The 21225-nt window shown below is 38.0% G+C and overlaps 1 long non-coding RNA gene across 1 annotated transcript; it reads left to right on the top strand.

Annotated features, from left to right (window-relative positions):
- On the top strand, positions 4648–15302 carry LOC110261979. Its single transcript, XR_002346404.1, has 3 exons — positions 4648–6530; positions 14830–14943; positions 15057–15302. It is a non-coding gene; the product is annotated as an uncharacterized LOC110261979 (long non-coding RNA).

Genomic DNA, 21225 nt, shown 5'->3' with positions numbered 1-21225 from the left:
CACAAAAGGGAGAATTCACAAATTCATATAAAATGAAAAATCCAGTTTATATTTGTCTTCAGCAAAGCTTGGGTTAGAGGTTCAAACAATGTCACCACCTGATTTCTCTGCATCATTCAGCTCTCTCTTCCATGTCAACTTTATTCTAGAATTCCCTACTATGTTTTCTGGTAACTCCAAGCTCTTATCATTCTTGCTGGCTTAAGCCTGAACACACTTCCCATCAGTGTGGCCAGGAGAACAAACTCTTCTTGTTGGCTGTGCTTGAATCACATGCCCTCCCTGGAGCTAGGGGTGAGGTAACAGCCTTCCCCAAACTGCACGGACTCATAGTGGGAAAGTATTTCTCAAAAGTCAAATCTGAGTGCTGCTACCAGAGGTCAGCTTAAAGAATGCCAGAGGCCAAAAAGAACAATGCCCACTGAAGGGTTTTCCCACAGATAGGAAACCATTTCTAGGAAGCAACTGGTTCTCACTTTACCTCTCAGAGAAGTTGGTATTATTTACTTGTACAGAAAATTTATGTATGATGACCTACAAAGGACCCCAGCCCATGGGGAAATATGTCACTAGCCTCTTAACTCTCCCCTGCCTGTGCTCCTTGCTAAATGCAATGTCCTTAATCAGAAAGCCTTGGCACATCAGTACTCTAGCCTAAGATTTCTGTCCTCTGTAAATTGTCCTCTTGGCCACTACAAATTAGTAGAAGGCCTAAAAGGTAAAAAGGTAAAAAGAAAGCCTTTCTATTGCCTCTAAATCCTTTATAATGTTTTAATAATTTTCATACTTAAGATAATATTAATTTATTAAAAGTTAGTAAACTTCCGTGGCTACTTCAGTGCAGTAAACCATGTCCCTAGAGAGGCAGTGAGTCTCCTGTCTTACTTTGAGTTTCCATCCTGCATCTTTCCATCTCAGAAGTTTACCATGGCATTAAAGCATAAAAGAGAAAAAGCATAAGGAAGAAAGGACTGACTTCAAGACCGTGGTCGCTCAATTATTTAATTCTATTCTTCTAACTTTAAGAATTCGATTTAGGTTCATTCTTTAAGAGCAACGACAAGCAAAGGAAATTCCTGACAAGAAATGGGAAGAAACATAGATATCTCACTCAGGAAGAAACTAAAAGAAGCAAGGAAGCAGTTGTAAAATTGCGATGCTCTCTAAAGACATTATCCCGAATTTATTCCCTCATTTAGAAATTCCTCAATTAGAGCCTGTTTTTACACATGAAGGAAGATTAGTATGCTTCAAGTTTCAAAGCTTCAAAAATCAAATTATTTTGTAATACCAAATTCAATTTAATTTTCCACCTCATTAAAAAAATCTCTAGTTTCCACGTTTTCTTAGAAACTGTGACAGAACATGGTCTTAAGTTTCTCCAAATAATTTTGTGGGAATGAGTAAAAAACAGTATTAATATGTTTGTTAATATCCTATACATACGTAAAATCATTAAAGTATAAAATAAAAGACTTATAAATACTGTTGATCAGAAAACTGGTTGGTAAGTTGTCACCACTATGGGCAAAAAAATAAACATAACACTAAGTCATTTTTCCTGATAGTTTTCTCCAGTGCTTTCTAGCCACAGTGTTATTATAAAGCATTATTAAAATTCATTATGCTTTTATTTTATATTTCAAAGAATATATTTGTGATTTGGAGACCAAAGAATATATTTGTGATTTGGAGAATATATTTGTGATTTGCACACACACACACACACACACACACACACACACGTCTATTTCTTTCCAAACTTGCTTAAGAATATTCCAGTATCGACCCTAAATATATTTTGCTTGACATGATATAATTAAATCTTATTAACCTTAATTAAAATCTGTTTTCAAGTTTAAATGACTCAAATTAGACCTAAGTATTTTTTTCCACAAGGGAATGCCTAAGTAGATGAATACTGTATATATATATATATTATACAATAACTGTAAACTAATATTTAATACATATTATAAAAACTGATTTTTACATGTGACTTCTAATTATAAAGATACATAAATTCCTGGCAGCATAACAATAGAAACTAGTTAAGCAGTACTACAGAATATCTATATACTTATAAAGGAATCTTTTTTTTATTTTACTCTATTAAGAAAAATATGGGATGGATTTCCCATTGTGATTCAGCAGTAATGAACCTGACTAGTATCCACAAGGATGTGGGTTCAATCCCTGACCTCACTCAGTGGGTTAAGTATCCAGCACTGCCATCAGCTGTGGTATAGGTCACAGACAAGGCTCAGATCTGGCATTGCTGTGGCTGTGGTGGAGGTCAGCACCTATGGCTCCAATTCGACCCCTAGCCTGGGAACCTCCATATGCCACAGGTGAGGTTCATTTAAAACAAACAAACAAACAAAAAAGACAAATAAAAATATGAGCATGCATAATACGTAAGCACAAGGAATGTATTTACTAAAAATACTTGATATTATAACTGTACAGTATATTTTTAAAGTTAATATCCTTGGATTAAACTTAAGGACTGTTTGGCCTGTCCTCATGTAAGATGTTCAGCTTATAGACAATAATGCAACCAAATCTGTCAGTGCAGCATGAGCAAAAGGCACACATATACCACGTACATGTGAGACTGACTTTTCTTTCTAATCTCACGAACTTTAATCGAACTGTGGAATTAATGTAACTGATATCTTAGATCATGCTTCCATTCACACTAAAATGAATATTGGGAATATCTTTTAAAAACAGATCCAAGTTACAGACTTAATATACACTTTTGAGATAAGAACCCTGAGAAATGAATTGCAATTTTAATTCAAGTATAAACTCTAGAGCTAACTGATAAGACACGCACCAACATTCCTAGTAAAATATCTCTAACTTCAGAGTTCCCACTGTGTCACAACGGAAACAAATCCAACTAGGAACCATGAGATTGCAGGTTCAATCCCTAGCCTTGCTCAGTGGGAATCTGGCGTTGCTGTGAGCTGGGGTGTAGGTCGAAGATGCAGCTCCGATCTGGCGTTGCTGTGGCTCTGGTGTAGGCTGGCGACTACAGCTCCAATTAGACCCCTAGCCTGGGAACCTCCATGTGCCTCAAGTGCGGCCCTAAAAAGACAAAAGACAAATATATATATACATAAAACTTCAACGGAACCTAGAATAGGATTTTCAGAGGACCAGCAGCGTCCTCCTTGTGCTCTCGATAAAATCTTCACTCCTTTCTCACACCCCACCCCCTAAACCTTGGCCTTGTGATGACAAACTTCGAAAGAGAACAATCCCCAAAAAGAGACAGGCTATCCGTCAGAATGGATTACTCCCCTTCTCTGAGAGACCCTGAGAACTAGTCTTCTTACTCTCCCTGCACTTTTCCTTAATCTCCACAGACTCCCCGTCTTTCCTCCTTTTAGATTCACCTCCCCAAGCCCTTCACTGTGCCCTAAGAAACGCCAGGTCTTTCATCAGCTAAGTTGATATTCTAGCTGTGTTCCTGACATGTTCCCTCGGTCTTCTGCTTCCACAACCCTGACTTTCCTAAGGGCATGGCTTCAGCTGCTCTCTCAAGAAGTTACAGTTCTTTTCTTACACCTGTTCCATACTCCAGGGCTAAAGTTAACTTCTTTCTTGATCTTTACTGACACTTGCCAACCATTTCTCTTTAAAAAGTGAGGGTGGAGGATTTTATTTTACACAGCAAACTATTCTTCACAGCCTTTCACTTTTTCCCAGATTTTGATTTTACTGCACCCTTCTCCTCACTCCTCAAAACTCCAATATTTCCCATCCCATCCTCAAGTGGAGACATCACTCCTAATGTCACTGAAAAAACAGAAGCAAGCCCATCACCTAAGCTCCCAATCAGCCATGTCTGTGCCCATGACCCTGCCTTCATCCGACAGTGGATGAGCTTTCTTTGCTCCTCCTGTCAAAGGCCTTCCTCCTCCTTGATTGAAAGTGCATAACATGTCTCACACTCTTCTGATTTCCCTCCCAGCTGTTCACTTGCCCTGCCTTTGCTGGGTACTCCTCCTCCTGTGCTCTCAATGCTGGAAACCTCCAGGTCTTAGTCCTTGGATTTTTCTCTCTACCTACATTTACTTCTTAGATGATCCTACTGAAGTCTCTAACTGTAAATAAAACCTATACCTCTACTCTCCAATACAGTAGCCACTCATCAACAGTAGCTATTGAGCATCTGAAATGTGGCTTGTCTGATTTCTACAATAGACACCGGATTTTGGAGACTTAGTTAGGATGAAAAAAAAATAAAATATCTCCTTAATAACTTTTATATTGACTATTAAAATGATAATGTTTTGGATATATTAGGTTAAATAAACCTATTACTAAAATTAATTTTACCTGCTTTTTTTACTTTTTAAGGTGGCTACTAGGAAATTTTCAATTATAATTTTGTAGCTTTTATTATATTTCTATCGGACATTGATCTATATGTTAATGACTCCAACCTTTCCTATGTGCCCACAATTACCTAACAGACTCCGTTAGGTATTTTCATTTATATATGTATGTAATAAGTACCTCACCATAACATGTCTAAATTTCAACTCTATTTCTCTATTCAAAACTGTATCTCTCTCTCCCCCATCTCAAAAAAAAAAAAAAAAAAAAAAAAAGGCAGTTCTTATCTTCCAGTTCATCGGGCCCAGAGCTTAAGAATCACCCTTCCTTGGCTCTTCCTTTCCCTCACCCTCCACACACAGTCTTCCAGCAAGTACTGACAACGCATCACCAAAATATTTTTTTTAAGGAAGTGAACTTAGGGAAAAGGAATGAACAATGGGGGACAGGGATGGAAAAACAATGAAGATGGAAGATAAGGATCCTTTCTGAGTTGACCACCATTACAAGAAACTGGTTGCTTGAGTAGGACCTTCTGAGATGCTTTATAGAATGTAACCGAGACCCTTCTGTCCAGGGAAAGAAAGGAGTAAGCATTTATTCACCAGCCCCCATCCTCCTTTCCTGGCTATTCACGTGTTGGAGCTGAGCCCATTCCTGTGGGTACCCCAAGCCAGAAGGAGTTGAGGAAGTCTGGAACAGGAACCCCACTATGGCAGGGGCTGGAATAGGAAGTAAGCCCAAGAGGATCTCAAGCTGTATGAACAGTGTTTGCCAAAATGCTCCAGGGAGCAGACTGTGTGTATCTCTTCCCAACTCCGCTGATCAGTGATGTCACATCGGTAGCTTGAAATTGGCCCAGTGAGAATATTTACACCTTGGCAATCGGCAAAAGCTACAAATCAGGCTTCCTCCCTCCTCCCACCACACCAGCTGTTGAACATTTCCTAGCATAGCACTGATGACAAGGTTCTGTTTTGCAGACCGCTTCAGCTTACCCCCTTCAGCTCCTCCTCAGAACTGCAGCCACATTTGTTCTTTTTACATTTCTTTAAAAACACATCTGTGCTTCTCTCAACTGAAACACTGCAAATAGTTTTCCTACAGCCTAGAACTCTAAGCAGGAATTACTACTTGTCTGAGAAATTCTTTCTCATTTCTCACACCTTAGCTCATGACATTTCTCTAGGGAGCCTCTGCTGACCCCTAGATCTGATCCAATTCATGAGTTTTATAATCTCAATCTTTATACAAGTGATGATTGAATTAATATCTGTTTTTCCAGGTAGACTACAAGTTCCATAAGGGAGCCAATCATGACCATTTTTTCTCACTCATAGAGTTTTGTATATTTACTCAATGTCGGAACAAAATGCTTTCAATCAACAGATATTAAAAGCACTTTTACCACTCTCCCCATGAGTGAAGCTGCAATTGTTTTAGGAGTTTTGAAAGAGTCCTCATACTTGAAAATGTAAGGAGCCATGTGGAGAGCACAAGATGTTTTTATGGGTGTGCACATCTAGCTATAATCCATTGAGTGAAATCTTGGTCACCTAACTGCAAGGGACATGAGGAATGCACTTTAGCTAAGCACCCAGGAAGAGAAGGATAGAATAAATCTGATGAGCATCTAGCCACACTCTGCCACAGTCTGCTCTTTCATATATCAAATATCCACCCACTCTTATACTCTGACAGGAAACAAGGAGACAACCCATAGATCCACAAAGCAACTGCATCAGTTCAGAATCTAGGATCTCTGGCTGTTTGTACTCTTCCCCATCAAGCCCAGATGTGGCTCCTTCTGGTCTAGTAAAAATGTGTACCAAATTTACAGACCATTTTCATCTTTTCCCCAAAGCACACAACATCCAGTAATGGAGTAGGTATAGGAGAACCTCAATTAAAACTCCACTAATGAAAGGGGAAATGAGAAGAGGCATAGCAATCACAAGGCTGAAGAAGTTACAGTATCCTGCTGCATCAGCACTGAGAAGTCCCCTGAGCTGGAGAAGTTCTCTGAGTAAACAAGAATTCTGTTCTGAGAGGCACTCGCTTGTCCATTTTTTCAGTGGCCTCTGGATCCACCCTGGGAAGTTTTTTCCTTGCTCCTTGGCCACATCTTACTATTATCCTCCATGGAGACTATCTAAGCCTTTGTGATCCACTTCCAGGTAAAGCCAAGTTATTTTACTTTTGAACATTTAGTTAAATCAAGGTTCGTGGTTTCTTTGGCAATGAAATTCACTAAAATATTTGCTAGATACTTCAATCTATTTTCTTCTAATTCTACATGCCAATGATCACATTCAGAGTTCTTTTTTTTATATAGACACAGTTTGAAGATCTCCTTCGTATCTTCTCTATCCCCTGCCTTAGTCTTGCAACTTAATAATAAGTGCTTTTAGGTTATCTGAAATAATGGGCTTAGTTGGGAAAAAACATATACCCTTAATCTGTTTACTTCTACAATGGTAAGTCTTAATAGATATTTGCTCAAAACCAAGGACCCCAAAACTTGGTATCTCTCTATGCTCTTTCGTTTTTGCTTGTTAACTGGCCAGTACTTTTCTTTGTTCATCTCTTTTTTATAATAACTTCTGAAAGACAGTCCAAATCACCAACATATTTTAATACTGCTATTTCCCAACCTCTTCACCTAGAGCTACAAAGTTCAGCAGATACATGGTAAATTGCTGGTGGCAGTTTACCGTTATGCAAGATGCCTTCCCAACCCCTTAATTAGCTAGGTCTGTTTCTATGCTGCACTTATTACCACTAAGCCAATGAATTCCATAACCCTTCTCTATGTCCTATGTTCCACCTTACTGTTGACCAAATTCAGATACTTCTGTGTTACAAGTACCTCTAAACTCCTCACTTCAACCCTCAGTGCCACTACCTTAATTCAAGCCATCCTTTCTTCTTTCTCGTGTCAATTTCTGTCTCATTAGTCTCCGTGCCTCCAAAATTCATCACACCTCATCTTTGCTTCCAGTAAATGTTCTAAACTGCAAATGTGATCACTGCAACTTTAAAACATCTAGATCACTTTTAGGTTGAAATTCAATGTTCTTCCATTTTTAGTCTCAGCTCTAATTACTCCCTAATCCTCATGTTTCAGTTGTGTAAAATCATTCTGTTCCCTCAAGTACATTATAATCACTTTCTCAGATAATCATTTCTCAGACTTAAAATCTCCTGGGAATCCATCCCTATTCCTAAATCTGAATCAGGTGTCTCCCCAACTGATTTCGAAGCAGTTGGGCTTGTTTTCATTACAGTTGGTCACACTATACTGTAATCTCTACTTATCCTCCATCATCACACATGTTATATATACCAAGTGTGAGCTTCTTGAGGGCAATATTTTATCTGTGTCTCAAAGATAAATAAAATGTTGGTTGAACAGATGCATGAACCCCACAATTTCAGTATGGTAGTGACCCCCGCCTCAACAATAATCTTCAGTCTTCACCTCTCTTAAGTGTCAGATACCCATTTCCCACTTCTAAATGGTTATCTTCATATGCGTGTCTAGTTAACAGGTCTAAAACTGAATCTGATATCTTTCCCAGCCTTTTCTTCATTGCCCTAAATCTTGCTTCTCCCTCTGAATTCCTGATTTCAATTTAATGATGCCTGTCTAGTTTTCTAGTCTAAAGACTTGATTAACTTTCTTTTAGGAATTCTTTGGTCAGATGAATTGGTGCTAACTAGGTTAAAAACAGATTTCTTTTCTGTGGTTATTTCTTAGAGCTTTCAATCTTTTAATGCTCAAAGGGAATCTCTAAGAAGTAAATGTATTTTTTTCCACACTTATCCAACTAACCTAAACACTTACCTTTCACAATTAAGTCTAGAGACTCCCTGTGGTTTTTTTTAATGTTAAAAATGTGTGGTTCCTTGAAAGAAGTTCGTTGTAGGGGCTCCTGAGAATGCCCACTTTTGGAATGGTCTCTAAGAAAACAAATCTTTTTGTGCGCTGCCTGAAGTTCTTGGACCACATCAAGTGTTTCTCTTTTTTTAATCTCCAAAGGTATGAACTTGCTAGATTTCGGCTTTTGATGTTTATTTCTAAAGACATTTATAGCAGTACCTTGAACTTTATTCTATGACCAAAATAAGAATAAAGGCAATAAAAATTAACTTTAGTATTAATTCTACAATAAAGTGATGTCATAAATTTTTCCTAGGAAATTAATAAAATTAATTCCACTAAATGTATTTTACAAAGTACCTTACTATATAAGACATTTACTTACTTAAAGGACATTACGGTAATCAGATAAAGTAGCTGTTATCCTTTATAGTTTTCCAAAAGCCCTCAACAAACATAAGGGTTCCATTTAACTTAAAAATACATAAATTTTAAAATAGTAATTTTTCCCTCAAATGTGATATTTTCAAATACAGCTTTAAAGTCTATTTTAAAATAGATGTTTTCAAACAGACATATAAGAATTTACTCAACCGCCTTTGGAGAATCTTCAAATGTAAAAAAAAAATGCTTAACACACCCAAAACTCTGATGAATTCCAGAAATAACTGCTCATAAACAGAGGTAGGGTCTCAAGAAAAGCATATTAGTAACTGGATATGTACTTCAGATTCTTTCAATCATGTAATTGCTTATTCATTTTTATTACTTTAAGCAATAGAAAAATAATATAGTCCCAGGTTTCTGAAAGGTAATTATCCAAACAATTAAAACTGTTCTGGTCTAGCAATTCTTTGACCCACAGACAGAGATACAGATCTTCTTCTCCAGGAAAAAAAATAAAAAATTAAAAAAGGTTTAGACAAATTCAAACTCAAGACGTCAATAAGGAGGTTTTAGTATGTTAGTACTACATTTTGCCAAGCAACCAGTGGTGGAGTATTATGCTGTTATTAGCAGATAAAATTCTAAAAATAGGTCAAGATTCTAAGGCACAGCTATTTAACTCTGAAAACTGTGACGTTTTCATTTCATGTGCCTACTAATGAACTCACTATAATTCAAAGGTTCTTTTAACTGACATAAATTAGTTAAGCAATGTTAACTATATTGATTTTAAGAGTAAAACCACCTATGGTCACTCTCAGCAGAGAGAACCATTCAAAAGAAACACGTAGAAATTATCATCTTCCTCCCCCTCACAGTAAGCATTGAAAAATATTTAAAATCTCTATTTAAAATACTGGGTTTTTTTTAAAAGGTGTTCAAAAGGGAACAGAATAGTGTGACAGAGAGTAAACCAACCTAAGACCCCCTTCTCTCACCTGTCTCTTCAAAGGCCCATTTGTCACAACAGGTGCTGGTCCCCAAGTTTCTCATCTCCTCTGTAGATGCTCTCCTCCAAAATTTCATCCTGTACCCACTCTCCTGCCTCCTTGGGACCCCTTTCCTTTTCATTCCTTCTCACTTGCCAAATCTATGCCATTCAGCAAATATTTATTGAACCAGGCACAAGGCTAGCCGCTGTGGCTGCAACACCCAAAAAAGACAGTCACTAGCCTCAAGGAGCTATCAGACAGTGAACAGTTCTAATACCAAGTGATGCGGAAGGAGACGGCAGTACGCACGCCATGCTGGGGACACAGGAGAGCTGCATCTCACAGCATATTTTCTAGTTTAGTTTTGTGTAACAGTGTTTAAAGAGGGATATTTATCTGAGATATTTAATCCAAATACTTTTGTTATAACGCATCCACAGAAAACATTAAAAATTTAACCAAATGTGCAAATTTGCCATAGAGGTAATTAAATAATCTGCAGAGCTGAAAAATCTTATTTCTAAAGGCAATCTGAAATCAGTTTTTATAACTAGTAAGGATTTCATTTTCTCTTCTCTTCTATTCAGCATCTATTAGGGTTCATGCAATCATTTGGAACAATCAGTGTAGTATACAAAAACTGTTATTAGTTTGCTGAAAAATACAATGGTAGATAAATGCAAAGCACTAACCTCATTTATCTTCTCATAATGTTGAGCAATGAGAGTTTTTGCCTCTTGAAAAAAATCTTGCTTGGGAATCTCTAATATAGGACCTAAAATAGAAATACAGAAACATTTTTTTAATGTAGTTAATATACTTTCTTAATCAAACACGGCAAAACTATGAAATTAAAATTTGGAGTTACAAATCTTGCAGGATGCTATAAAAAGTGAATTTTATAAGTGGATGCAAAAGAAGTTAATGTAATGTTCCTTCAATATAATCTTTTACTTAAAAAATTAGCTTATAATGGTCAGAGTATTAGGAAGATAATCCTAAAAGATTAAATGAAAGAAAACACACAAAATTGAAATCTCCTTCAGTTCTGAAACTTCTTTACATACAGAAGACACAACATGATTTGGACACAAAAGTTATTAGGAAGTCTATTTGTGTTTTCTACACCTGATGACCAATAAATATGGCTGTAAATTTAAGAATATTTACCTCATAACTTGCTGATAACATTATAACTGCAAAATAAAACTCAAAAGGTTAAGTAGGAATAGCACTGAAATAAAAAACACACACCTACAAATGTTACAAATATAATGATATCTCTTTCCTGACATATATTTTCCTAAGATTCTTATTCATTTTATGTATAGAATTCTATAGCCATGTATGTAGAATACATCATCTTCACATAGTTTTATCTAAAATTTCCTCCTTATATATTTCCTCTATCACTAGCTAATTTGGATGTTTATAAGTGTTTATTAGCTTCCTCGTCTTAGCCTGAACTTGGTAAAATTTAAATATATCATTTATTCAAACTAGCTTTTCCATCTGGCTAGTGTGCTTCCCATTTCTCTAACTGTACTTCCTCTAGTACCTTCAGTCAAGGAACAAGATTCTCTCTCTCTCCTTTTCACCCACTCAACTTTTTAAAATTATAGTTGATTTACAATGTTCTGTCAATTTCTGCTATAGAACACAGTGACTCAGTCATAACACATGTGTGTGTGTGTTTGTGTGTGTGTGTGTGTGTATTCTTTTGCTCATATCATCTTCCATTGTGTTCTATCCCAAGAGACTGGATATAGTTCCCTGTGCTGTACAGTAGGATCTCATTGCTCATCTACTCTAAATGCAATAATTTTAAGCCATTAAAAAATGTATCTTCATGCAAATTAAAACCACAGTAAGATGCTATCTTAGTCTGTCTGGGTTGGTATAACAAAATACCATAGACTGGGTGGCTTGAAAATAACAAAACATTATTTCTCTATGGTCTGGAGGGTGGAAGTCCAAGATCAGGTGCCAGCACAGTAGGGTTAGGACTCTCTTCCTGGTCGCAGATGTCTAGTTGTGTCCTCACGTGGTGGAAGGGAGCAAGAAAGTCTGCAGGTCCTCTTTTCTACAAGCACTAATCCCATTCATGACCTAATCACCTTCCGAAGGCCCCACCTCCTAATACTATTACCTTCGGGGGTGAGGATTTCGACATGTGAATTTTAGGAGGACACGGGCATTCAGACTATAAAAGATACCACGTTATAGCCACAAGAATGGATAAAATTAAAAAGACTGATAACAGCCAATGTTGGTGAGGCAGTGGAGTCACTGGAACCCAAATGTGTCATTGGTAGAAATGTAAATAGGATAATCAGTTTGAGAAAGATATGGCAATTTCCCATAAAACCTAATATACCCCTACCATGTGTCTAAGCAATCCCATTCCTAGGGACCTACCAAAGAGAATGAAACATATATTTACAAAATGTTTGTAAGATTTACAAGAATGCTCATAACAGCTTTATTCATAACAGCTCCAAAGCAGAAACATCAATGGGCACCAATAAGAGAACAGTAAACAAACTGTGGTATATGCATACAATGAAATACTACTCAGCAACAAAAAAGAATCAAATTACTGACATACACAATAACATGGATGAACCTCAAAAACACTGTGTCAAATAAGAATCCTTACCCAAAAAAGATGTATACTATATGGCTCCACTAATATGAAGTTCTAGTGTAAGCAAAGCAGGAAGGGGGGAAAAAAGCCAGAACAGTGATTCTTCATGACCTGACTGAGAAGAGTCGTGAAGGAAATTTCTAGGGTGATGACAATGTTGCATATCTTGATACACAGTAGACTACACAGGCTTATTATCAGAACTCAGTGAAGGTACACTTAAGCGTTCTGCATTCACTGTGGTACAATTCACATCAAAAGAAAAACTATTTTAAAAATTAGATTTCTGACTAATGATACATATGTTGATGGATGGGTGGATATGTGATAAATCAAATACACTAAAGAATTAATGGTGAGCACTGTGTGTGTGGGGGGGGTGCCCATGGGTGTTGATTTAACATTCCTTCAAGCTTGCTATATGTTTAAAAGTTTCATAATGAAATATTGAGGCAAACTGTCCATTCTGTCACAAAACTCCCCCTTGTATCTCACCATGTAGATATGCATGGGTCACAGGCCACTGTTACGTTGGGGCCATAACATCCTAAGGACTGAATGAGGGGAGACCAGCCTGGACTGGACCGGACTGGACTGGGGGAGACCCTCACAGTGAAGGGGAGGAACAACTGGGCTCTAAACCACCTTGGGCTGCAGGGTTAGGAAAGGAAGCACCTACTAAGATATCCCATCACTTGGACGTGATTAGGCCATGACGGTGGAGCCCTCATGCCTGAGGTTCACACCCTTACAAAAGAGGCCCTAGATGGCTAGACACCCCTTTCTACCACGTGAGCCAATGGTAAGAAGGCAGGCCTCACCACACAACAAATCTGCTGATGCCATGACCTTGGGCTTTCCAGCCTCCAGAACTATGAGAAATAAATTTCCATCATTTATAAGCCACTCACATTATGATATTTTGTTAGACATATTGAATGGACTAAGGCACTTTCATGTCCAACCAGCCATCCTTCATCCCTGTTGTAATTTAATGTGCAGATACAGGCATTCCAATTTTCCTCTTCATAACTAATTCCCAAGGCAGCATTTTCTTCCCAGGTGGGCCCTATGTTGACCAGTGTGTCTGATATTCGCCATCCTCAAGAACCACCTGTGGAGGTTCTATGAACTGCACAGGAGCTAGTGTACACTCTGACAACCCTAATGGCCTTCCTGGAGCCCACAAGTAGATTCTGACTCATGGAGGTACTGCCACTGTCAGCCCAGTCAGGCCAGGAGGCTCTCACACAGAACAAGGCCTGGGATTGTTCTTAAAGGGACAGAGAAAAGCAACCACCATGAGAGAGTGATTCACACAGATCCTGAAATGGCTCCACTGAAGACATGCACATGTTGACTCCAAGACAGCAATCCTGACCCCTGTCATTTAAAAAGGTGCTGAGGCAGCTGTTCTGATTTTTTCCTGCAACTAAAAATTCACCTTTGAACCAAAGAGTTAACTGGTTATGGCATCACAAGATAACTCACATCCTAAGGCCTTTAGAAAAGGCAAAGCTAGAGTGTATTCTTTATTTTTATAATATCCAAGGATACATATATATTCCACAACCCTAACCCTAACAAGCAATTAAACAACTTTGATAAGAAATCATCCAGTTAGTAATCTTTGAGGCTTCTGTTTCTTTGTTCACAACAGTTAGTATGCAAGCATGAGGCTTTTAAATATTCAAGTGCACATTATAACTTCAGTTATTAAGAGGAAGTTGTCAAGGTCTGCTCCATCCTGTTAAAAAATCTGTAATTAAGGCTTTGTTTATTTGCAAATACATAGCCATAGCATATAAAATGATTTTTAAGAGCTCTCATTCCTGAGTCAGACTGTTTTGCCCTGAATTCCAATTTGTTCATGGACCACATTTTATTGTCTTTAAGCCTTCGTTTTCTCATTTGTAAAATGAAGAAATAATAATAATATATCTCACATAGAATTGTTTTGAGGATTAAACTGGACTTGGATACAAATACTTAGCACAGCGCCTGGCACATAATTAGCTTTCAATAAATGTGAGCAATTATTAATACTACAGTTAAAGTTGTATTACTATCATTGGGCTAAACTCTTCCCCAACAGTGTTTATATAATTAATTTCATTAATCACTGCTCATTTCTTCAGCAGCACTAGGATAAATTTCAACCTTCTAAATTGGTTTGAAAGAATCTGGCCTTATTATATAGTTCTTTTTATCCAAAGCTAAGTAATTAATAGGTTTGCAAATAATAAAATCTCTTCATACTTTGGGTTCTTCAGGTTACTACATCCCCAAGATGTAATAAAAATCATTATAAGCTGTAACAAATATTTTATGATAAAGTTCATGAAGAGGTTGAAAGAGTCAGATTAAATTTATCCACAACATGAGTGCAAATATTACCATCCCCATGGCGAAAGAAAATGAATCTCTAATGCCAAGTGATTTCACGAGCCTAAGATATTTTCTTATATTTATTATATATTTTTAAACTCACTCTTCATATATCATCAGTTTAATGCTATTATGACTAATAGTTCATAAAACTTCAGATTTCTCTTAATGTTTTATAGATTCTGCATAATTGTGCTAGTAAATCTCTGAAGTGAAGACACCGGAAGACGATGTAATTACGGAAACTATGACAGCAAAGGAGCAACAAGCCATCTATTGATTGTAATCATTAAGTGAGTCTTTTCTGCGTCTAAAAAGACCTAGGGACTAACAAACTTGTGTTTTTTATAACCATAACAAAAATAACTGGCCTTAATCACAAGGTTTCCATTCTTCCTACAAACAGGCTGCATTCTTCAGAGACTTCACGAAAACTAAGAAGATATCCTGAACAAAGATGTATGGCCACACGGCTAAGGCCTCCCTCACTTACATAGAAGAAGTGCCTGTCTGCCAGTGTGTTTGATTTCACAAGTGTTAAAAATAAAGTAAATTAAAAGCACTACCTCCGAGTCAATGAGACTCAGTTCAGCATACATTAGTTAAACACCTAAGTCCTACATGCTGTTTTGGTGCTAAGTGTGCTGAAATAAATAAGGCTTACTTACTATCCCAGCCTTCCAGATGCTTAGAGCCTAATGCCAAAAAAAAAAAAAAAAAAAAAAAAGCACAAAAACTGTAAATAAGTGCCATGACGTTCAGTAACATACTGTGACAGAGGCCAACATAAATCAGCACTACCCCCTACTACCAGCTAACTAATGTATGAATTCCCCTTTAAAGATAAAAGACTTTACATTGTATTATTAGAGATAAGATTTAAAACAGAAATATCCCAAGAGAAATAACACTGTGAATCAAATCCAAACTCAGACAGTGGTTTAAAATTGTTTCTCGTGAGTTTCACTGCCTCGGGGGCTCTTCTTCAATCAGAGCAGCTTAGACATTATCTGTTGTACATATTTGAGCTCTTCCTAAATTTTGTGGGGTTTTTTTGTTTTGTTTTGTTTTTTCCCTTTTTTTTTTAGGGCTGCACCTGTGGCACATGGAAGTTCCCAGGCTAGGGGTCAAATTGGAGCTGTAACCGCTGGCCTATGCCATAGCCACAGCAGCACCAGATTGAAGCTGCATCTGCAACCTACACCACAGCTCACGGAAACACAGGATCCTTAACCCACTGACCAAGGTCAGGGATCAAACCCACATCCTCATGGATACTAGTTGGATTTGTTTCTGCTATGCCACAACAGGAACTCCCTGAGGTTTTTTTTGTAAGGAAAAAAAAAAAAATCCCTTGGCTGAAAAGAATAAGCACACACTAAACAATTAAAAAACAAATGGTTAGGAGATGAGAGAAACAGGAGAAGCAGGAGAGCGAACTAGAACTAAGGTCTTTTAATTAGTTCTAGGGCAAAGAGTTGTTTGAAAGTGAATAGCCGCTCTTTGAGAGACATCTCAAAATTGTTTATATTTAACTCCAAGTGAAAAAAACCAATATTTATTTCTAATTTGTTTTTGGGAAGAATTTCAAAATCAAGGAAAACCCAAATTTAAAGTGATGCGTGGCTCTCATCTCCTAAAACCTACATTCAACAATTTTTCCCACAACACATACTGCATTAAGGCCCAACTCCAGTTCCAACCTAAAGGCATTCTATTGTCTCTTCTAGATACAAGTTTCCTCACTTCCCCACCTTTATTCCTTACTTAGCAAAGTGTCTTATCCTCTTTGCAACAACAAACAATTAATAGGTTTCCTACACACCTCAGGGAGATCTTACAATGCAACCCTCTGCCTGCCCGCCCCACACCCCCCAAAAAAATCTATGTTAATATTTCTCAGACTGGTGTGAGATGCTGAGGAGATTTAGGGGGATTCTAAGCTCCTAGGAACAAGACTTGAAATATAATTCAAGTAATTATGGGCATGAGCCAAAGGCAAAATGAAACTAAAGAACATTCCTCCTCCACTTCCTGGATCTTCCTCCCTTTCTGTCCTTTCCATCTTGAAAAATATGCTGTATTATCCAAATAGGAAGAGAGTTAAAATGATCCACACTGCACTCTATTTGTAGCCTGGAAAGAAGTCAGCTGGCCTGTATCATACACCGCCTCAGGTCACAAGAGCCAAGAGGAGGTAGCAGAACAGAAAATCTTAATAATCCTTGCTCAAAGCTTCTCAATCACGCTACCAAAGCCTAAATTTAAGATCACCTGAAATGTTGCCAAGTTTAGAGCAGCTCTGAAAGAAATATATTGTGAGCTGCGTGGGTAATTTAAAATTTTCAAGTAGTTACATTTTTAAAAGTGAAAAAGAGGTAAAATTAATTTTAATAATATAAAATAATTGTTATAGGATATTTTATTTAAACAAAAATATCTAAATATTATCATTTCTACATTAATTGATACTAGAAAGTAATGAGATATTTTATTCCTTTTGTTCTAGTTTCAAAATCCTGTCCGTATTTTGTACTTACATACATCTCAACTCAGATGCTAAATTTTTACAGAAATACTTCATCTGTAGCTATAAATTGACCACTTGAAAAAGTAGATTCATATACCCAAGTTGCTTCAAACATGCTTTAGAATTTTCCAATAACTGAATTATCAGGTTTTATATTGAAATTAAAATGAATTAAAATTAAACACTCAGTCCTTTAGTTTCACTAGCCACATTTCGAGCCACTGAATATCCATATGTGGCTATTGGATACCATATCAGATAGCACATTAAGTTAAATTTTCTCTAGATCTAAGTTTGTTATATTTCAATAAAGGGAATGAGATGAATTCTTACAGAGTTGCCAATAATTTTAGCATCTTGGGGTTAGTAACTGCGAGGAGGGTTCTCTATTTGAGAGAGAACTCAATGACACCATTGGCGTGTCACGCATTGGTTAAGTCATGCACTGGGTGCTGAGTGGTTAGGTCAATGCTGATACTTACTTTCTCTGTTTTCAGACACAGCCTCTGCAGCCATGGTGGCCAGTCGGGGTGATCTTTTCATTTGAAGGCAGGCCTCCAAGTCCCTATACACAATTACATAAAGTAACTCAGTGATGATGAATCTTTATTTCTAGCTATTTCTTTCATTCATTCATGAAGAAATAGGATGAGGGATTAAATTTTTGAATACACCACTCCTTTGCGCTAAAACTGTCAATGCCTCCCAACAGACAATAGCCAGCAATGGATAGGGCTCTGGGAGTTTATCAATCAATTGCATATATGTCACCTTACCAGTTCCAAATGACCCAATAAGAACTCTTGTCCCATTTTCAGTAGATGTGGCAACTGCAGCTCAAAGAAGTGACATACTTTTGTCAGTGTAAGCTATAAGAGGTAGGTACAGAACTCAAATCCAGAACTCTGGGCCCAAGTGCATATACCAGCCCATTTGATTTCTCATTATTTCCAACAAATATCCAGTTCATAATTGGCACATCCTTACATATTCTTGTCTTGTGCTTACAGACTTGAGTTTGGGTTTATGCAAATCTTCCACTCAGAATGTCCTGTTCTCACATCTATGTTTATTTAAATCCTACCCCATCCTTAAAGGATAGATTCAAATCCTACCTCATTCATGATCACCCCCAGCCTCCAACAAACTATTCCTCCCTTAACCTCAGTTGTTAAGTGGCCTGTGCCTCTCACTTGAAAGTTATTGTAGGGTTCTGTTTAAGGAGCTAAAAAGACAGTGTAATAGATGTAAACAGAAGCCTGATATTTCCAGTTAGACTTCTAGTGCCTTGAACCAAACTGTACTTTACATCACAGGTACTCAACCCTGGATGACTATTAGAATTGCTGGAGGGGGAATGGGGATGTTTAAAATGCATCAAAATCTAGAGCATCTATATTTCTTAACATTTCCCCACAGATTTAAATGTTCAGTTGGAAGAGTGAACCCTGCCTTGTTCCTTGAATTTCATGGTTCCCAACTCAGTGCATCACATTCTGGACACTCAATAAAGGGCTGATTCATAGGTTGACTGAGCTAAGCCCTTCCTCCTACCTTTCAAATTCTCACTTACTTCCAAAGGACTATCCAAGATGCACCAGATATTGCCCTGACAGCCAGAAAATAAGCTACATCAGTGCCTCTACTGTGCGCTCCCATGGCTTTATCACTAGAAACAGGAACAGTAAATGCTTTATGGAGCCCATGGAGCCTCTTGTTCTAAAACTCTAATTGTTTGGTTAGCTGACTAGACCATCAAACTGTGCTGACACCTTGGAGACCTGTTAAATAATTGGAGGATTATTTGAGTAAATCTATAAGCCAGCTCTGCCCCATGGAAGTCATGATTCTGTAGCCTTGTGCTCTTAGATAAAAGCCAACAACTCTTTTCCTCAGCTTCTACCCAGAGGGGGGAAACTACTACAGTTACAAGTTTAAAATAACAGATCTGGAACATCCAAAAATGATTAATTCTCAAATTGTCAGCTTTAAATCATGGGCAAGAGTAAAGAATAGGTACCTCATTTGCTTCGTTCTACAAATGACTGGGATAAATTCAAATATTGCACTCCCCTTGGCAATTAATAATCAGAACTCATCTTCTGGCCTGGCTTAATTACTGCCTTTTTTCCCCCATTTCAAAATAAGAAGAAAATAAAGGTGTTTTGTGCTCTGTCATTTTCTTGTTTTAATCTCCATTGAAATGGACTCTTCTCCGAGGCGGTTGGCTCCTCCACCTTAATTCAGTGTGCCAGGAGTGTCAGCCTGCATTACACTGGTTGGCAAGCAAGATATCCCACTGTCTTTTAATGCAGAAAACCAGCCAAGCATCCTAAGGTGCTAGCATGGTGATGATGCCCCCGCAAACCCGAGGTGATGGGGGATGACTCTGAGACAGGAGCTGGGGTGGAAAAAGGCCCCGGAGAATGGAACTGCTTAAAGATAAGCCCAGTGACACAGAATATCAGCAGATAGGGTCCCTCTCCCCTGTGAGTCCCCAGCAGACAGTTAATGTTATGGAGTACTAAATCCTCCTGATGCATTGATCAATTACTAAATTTGCACCTAGTCTCTCAGTTGTGCAAGGAGCATGCCATCTATTTGGTGAGGCAGGGGAGACAAAAGCTTAAGTCCAATTTTTAAACAAAATGCAAACAATGGTATATCAGTCATCACAAGAAAGTCTGTGAGCTTTGTGAAACAGTGGTAGAAAACTGTTAGGGCCATAAACCCAAGTGAGGATGAGATGACTAAAGACTGAAGAAAGAACCCAAAAAAGGCTCAAGAGAGACTGGGCTACACAGGGAAGAGAGGGTGCAGAGCTAAGAGTGAAACTGTGAATAACTGGTTCAGCACAAGCATCCACCAGTTAGAAATGGATGCTGGCTGGCACACCCCGATGATACCAGTCCTAGATGATACTGCTTAAGAGGAATAAAGAAGCAGGCAGGTGAGAGAATTAACCAGAAAACCCACGGAAGTGAGAATGTAGTGGTTTAGGGGACAGCAAGCTGTGGGTCTGTTGGATTTAAGCTGAGGGCTAAATTTTATGCTGCTAAAATGGTCAATAAGGTTTTTGAACAGGGTACTGACATAATCACTGCTCAGGAATTTAACCTCCATAAAGGCAAGGACTTAGTTTTGTGGGTTTTTTCCCCCCTGCTACATTCCCAGTGACTTGAACAAGGCCTGGCATGTAGAAGGATTTCAAAAAATATTTGAAATTTCCCTTACTTACAGAATAAGAAAAAATATTTTCAAATTATATTATCTGATAAGAGGTTAATATCCAAAATATATAAAGAATTCATACAATTCAACAGCAAAAAAATTAATAATTATAATAATTCAATTGGAGTTCCCACTGTGGCGCAGTAGAAACAAACTCAACTAAAATCCATGAGAACGGGGGTTTGATCCCTGGCCTCGCTCAGTGGGTTAAGGATCAGGTATTGCCGTGAGCTGTGGTATAGGTCACAGACGTGGCTTGGATCTGGTGTCGCCATGGCTGTGGTTCAGGCCAGCAGCTGCAGCTCTGATTAGACCCCTAGCCTGGGAACTTCCATGTGCTGCGTGTGTGGCCCTACAAAGCAAAAAAATAAATAAATAAAATAAGGAAATAAAAAGAGGAGCTTCAATCTGTGTTTAAAGGAACCCTTTCTAAGAAGTTAACAAGGACAGCAGATGAAAGCCTGGCTGTTCTGACTGAGGAGGGTCTCCGAGACCCTCCCTGTAGCACCTCCTGGTCACTCCCACCCACCCCAGCCCCAACACTCCAGGATGGAAGAGCCTAGTCACACATTTCTCAGATGTATTCTGCATGTAATATGTCTTTATGTATCTGTTTCATAAAATAGATGTTATGTTCTATTTCCTTCTGGGCTTGTATGGACATGGACACTAATTAAGAGATCCCAGAAGTTCCTGGTGATTCAGCAGCTTAAAGATCCAGCATTGTCACTGCTGTGGCTCAGGTCCCTGCTGTGGAGAGGGTTCGATCCCTGGCCCAGAAATTTCCACATGCCATGCATGAGTGCATCCCCAA

The sequence above is a fragment of the Sus scrofa genome, chromosome 8 (genome assembly GCF_000003025.6).
Source record: "Sus scrofa isolate TJ Tabasco breed Duroc chromosome 8, Sscrofa11.1, whole genome shotgun sequence".
NCBI lineage: Eukaryota > Metazoa > Chordata > Mammalia > Artiodactyla > Suidae > Sus > Sus scrofa.
This window is presented reverse-complemented; position numbering and strand designations above follow the sequence as displayed.